Below are 4,897 nucleotides of genomic sequence, written 5' to 3'. Positions count from 1 at the left end.
AAACAACATTGTTAACTGCCACATGAAGTTCAATATTTGCTCGCGCTAAACCGTAGATGTATTAACATAATGTGTCAGCACAAAAAGCACAGAATGTGAACTAGCACATACATATTTATTCACATATATATATATATATGTGATGTATGTGTATATGTATGTAAATATACAGGCATGCTTTCGACATATTTGTATTTGAGTCGAGGTCGCGAAAGCACATTGTAACTTGCCTAACATAATAATGGATTATTGAAACTAAACAAAGTCGTTCATATGTTTTATTATCTTTAAAATTGTATACATTTTAAGAATATGAACTTTAATTATTATCATTATTTTTCCATATATTTAGAATAATATATTCTTTTGTTCGGGTTCTAGTAGAATTTGGTCCATGCCCACTGTGCATTAACAGCATCGAGTTGTAAATGCCGCGCTAAACTTCTTGTCGTTGAAAAAAGAAATGAAAAAAATATGACGACAACTGTTAGGCAACGATCCAGAGGCAGCCATTTTTCCAGCCGAAAGATCCGAATTGGCACACAGCACCGGCTCCACTTCCTTTTCTGTCGCTGGCTCACTTCACCCGACTCCGGCTGCTATTTCGCTCCGTCCCTCAGCTTCAGCTGTCAGTTTGGTGCACATCGCACTTCCGCCGCTTAAGCAACGTTCAAGATACACAATGCGACAGACAGAGACGGAGAGAGGCATGTCACGTATGTTTGTGCCTAAGCATTCGCATAAGCATTCGGTTGCCATCGCTGTGGCACATCTCATATCCATTCAGCACTGCGGACAGAGAGACATACCTATACATTGGCATTGACGGGAGCGTTCCCGTCGTTTGTGTTAAATGTCAGCGATGGTGATGGCACTGGCAGAGAGGCAGAGACAGTGGCAGTGGCAGAGGCAGTGGCAGTGGCAGAGGTCCCTTGGCTGGGGTCATAGCAATTGACCTTCCATTCATCAGAGCAACTGGCGCATATTGTTTACCAAGGCTCGCACAACCGTTAGAAAACTCTATTGATGTTTACAAAATTCATTTATTGATTACGGCACAAAAGTTTTGGGTTACTAAAACAACACGAGCGAAACATGAGTTTTGGGCATTCTCCCCGTTCGGGGTTGCTTGCTCTACTGTAATTATCCACTCAAATGAGGCTGAAAAAGCAGTTGAAGCACGAACTGTAACTCGCTCAGTTCCTTTTATCTGGTCCGCCTGCTAGCTGTAGTTAATGATGAGTAGACAGGAGTTTTCCATATGGCGACTTCCGTTTCATTTTTAAGCCTTTTCGCATGCCACCCAAAACACAAAACACAAAAAAAATAAATAAAAGACAACCAAGTAACTGTAAATAAGCAGGCTGCCGTGGAATGTGACAACGAAGATGACGACGACAACAACATCTTCTGCCTGGCAGTCGTTCGTCCTTTCGTTGAGGCAAATTTGTTTGGATGCTTTCGCCTTCACATTTTCGCGCCGCACAAAAGGCAACAAATGAATGACAAAAATATTTTGTAATGAAAGGACTTGAGAAATATAATAAATAATGACAAGTCCCCAAGCAAAGTGAAATGCAACCATGAGTAAGGCATTGCCCGCGACACATTCCTATAGTCCCCACTGCCACCTTCGACTCATTTCCCTCTCTTATTACAGACCCCCTCACATTTCCTTGCTGTGTGCTGATGTGCGTTTAAAGCACAATGACAATTAGAAAATCTTTGGCTCAGTATAAAAGGGTTTCCATCTTCTGTTTTCACAGTGCTCATTTCGAAATTTGTTCTTCCTTTTTTTTTGTTTTTTTTTTTTGTTGTCATTTCGCGTGAAAAATGAGCTGCAAGCCATCCGCTGAAAGATACAAGAAAAAAGAAAACAAAACTGGAAACTCTTTTCAACTGCATTTGAGCGTGCAAAAGATTTATGGTTGGGTTTTACTTTTCATTATCATTGCCTTTCGCAAATCACAATGATGATCCAATTGATGAGGAATCTGTGCAAAGTCGACTTCTTCATTTACTAATTGCTTTTGATACAGTTGGCAGATTTTCAGCTGAATACATGCATTACATTATATACTCAACCAAAACATCTGAAAATAACAAATGAAAATCTAATTGAGCTAACTTCAACCCATACAGCAAATTATTTATAATGTTTAAGCCTGACTAAATTCTAGATTTCCTAGATTTATAATTTCCATAAATTGTGGAAGCTAAACTGATTTTGCTTAAACGCTTGAGTTTGGCAAGTAAAAGTTTTGTATCTGTACAAATGAAAACAGATTTGAATAAAAATTATTTTGAATACAATTAACTTGTTTTGCAACACACAAAAATCACGTTTGTTTCTATCACAAAACACTTACTAACTTAATAAAAATAAACAACCAAAAAAAAAACCACATTCTAAAAACTAAATGACAACAAAAACACGCTCACTGCTTGAAGATACAAAAACCACATAAAATGTATAAAACTTTATGATCATTTTATGATGAAAGCCAAACAAAAACCCAAATTTAAATTGCATTAAAACACATGTAATTAAAGAGGAGCAAAATCTCAGGTGTTATTTTGTCCGTTTGATTAATAGAAAAGAACTATTTTTATAATTGTCACAACCGAGCTCCCACATGACGAATATTTGGAATTAGAAATTATGACAAAGTTATGACAGTGAAAACTTTAGAATCACCTCTATAATTTCTTTTTGTGCATTCTTAATGTAGAAAATCGGAGTATTTTTTCGAAGGAATTTCGGAACCATCACCAAGTCGACTTTAAATGCCGTTTTATTCCAGAGGTCAAACCTCATGACTACGAAGACCTGGTTTTTGGAAACCAGTGAAGTATGCCAAAACAAGACCAACAAGGAATGGCTTTTGAAAGTCGATTAAGTCTTGTCGAAGTGATTTCTGTGGAAATTGTAGCCCAATATCACTTAATAATGAGTACATTGTATGTCTGTAACTCCAAATTGCAGGACCGTACTTTTATTGCGGGGCTAGCTTTAATTGGTGAAGTTTGGTTTGTTAGGGCTGCTGGCGAAATTAATTAATGGCTTCAACTATGGCTGGCAATATGCCACCCGAAAAAGCGACACCCATCGAAAACTATAAATTCAATTTTGCTCTGCGTTTGCACAAATACGAAAGTAAACACATATATACTCGTATGCGCTAAAGACAAGGAAAATACTTCGAGCATTTGAAACGCTGGCGCTGCACAAGACATCCTGCAATAGAAGCAGTAAGGAGACTGAAAGGCCAAGTCAGCGAAGCCAAGTAACTTTTGCACAGCCTGAAAATCCTTTTTTAATTAAATTTTCTGTACATTTTGCAGTTTTTAGGTTTGAGTAGACAACGAACTCATCGCCTCATATATGTCAAGCGAGTCCTTTTACCCTCCTCTCTCTAGCTCTCTCTCCCTCTCTCTCTCTCTCTCTCTCTCTTTGTATTTCTCCCGCTGAGACTCTTCTCAGAGTTTGGTTCGTTGTCTGTGACTGTAACCGAAGACAAAGTTTTAGCCTGGCAGCGTTCTGGTTGCTTTCCTCGTTGTTGTTTTCTGTCAACTAAATCCAATTACATGCACACATGCTACACACACATGTTGAAATGTACATATATATATATCGTATAAGTACATATGAGTGTAGTTTTCACTTTGATTTTAGTCAACCGTCTCCTGCGGTTACCCCTTTCAGATCATAGTCGTGGCAAGATAATAATGCAATTGATAAGAGAATTGTGACTGCTACTTAAACAAAAGAGTTTCAAAAGTTTAATGGATTTGGAATTATTGCAATCCAACTCAATGTCATCAAGCAACAAAAATAATAAAAGAAAACATATTTTTCTCTGAGTGTAAAAGCACAATTATGTTAATTTACAAGAACAGAAACACAAAAGTTAAAATATTCCATTGCATTGGATTACATTATAAACTCATACTCTCTGCACTGTTGATCGGGAGACTCGAGAGATCATTGTGTTATCTCTACCCCGCTCTTTATAGTTGCTGCAGCTTATCAGCTCATTTGCTGGTCAAATTGGGGGTCACTAGCTAAGCCCATGAGCGGAGAGAGTTACTCACCCTCAATAGCTCATTAACTATATGGGCAAATATTCGTATACCCTGTAGCAGGCATACGATGAGTTTGTTTAAAAATGTGTAACGGGCAAAAGAAATAATTGTTATTCCTACACATGACTAACAGCCATTAATATATGACTACAACAAATGATAAGTTAAATATATTTCTTCTCTTGCTACAGCATATATCCCAGTCGTGTCTTTAACAAACTTAGCTACTTTCTGCGTTATCTGTGGCAATATAACCAGATGCTGCTCTTGGTAAAGTTGGAACAATTAAGCACAGACAAAGCACGCTTATCAAACCAAACTCTCCCTCCTGACCCTCTCCTTGTCTCCCACTCCCACTCTCTCTCTGTCTTGTCTATATGTAGCATTTATGAGCATGACGTGCATTTTCATGATGTGCTCAAACAGAGGGAGCATTTTATATTTTATTTATAAAAAAACAACCGCTTGTAATAATTCCAGTGCCGTGCATTGAATGCTGTCTCTCTCTCTCTCTCTCTCTCTATCTGTCTATCTCTATCTATCTCGGTTGCTCTGCCCTGCGTTTAGTAGCATTTTTGCCGTCGAGACTGTGTGACACTTGCGTCCGGTATGCGCTGACTTTGCTGGCGGAAATAAAATTAATTACAAAATGCACATATTTCGCTTATTGTTGATTTTTTTTCATTTAATGCTGACAACAATTCAATTGCAGACGGCCACCGAAGCGCTCACAGCGGGCGCCCTGACAGCAACAGCGACCGCGACAACAGCAACAGTTGCAGCCGTAACAGCAGCAGCAGCAGCAGCAGCA

The sequence above is a fragment of the Drosophila grimshawi genome, unplaced genomic scaffold (assembly GCF_018153295.1).
Source record: "Drosophila grimshawi isolate 15287-2541.00 unplaced genomic scaffold, ASM1815329v1 contig_44, whole genome shotgun sequence".
NCBI classification, from domain to species: Eukaryota; Metazoa; Arthropoda; class Insecta; order Diptera; family Drosophilidae; genus Drosophila; species Drosophila grimshawi.
This window is presented reverse-complemented; position numbering follows the sequence as displayed.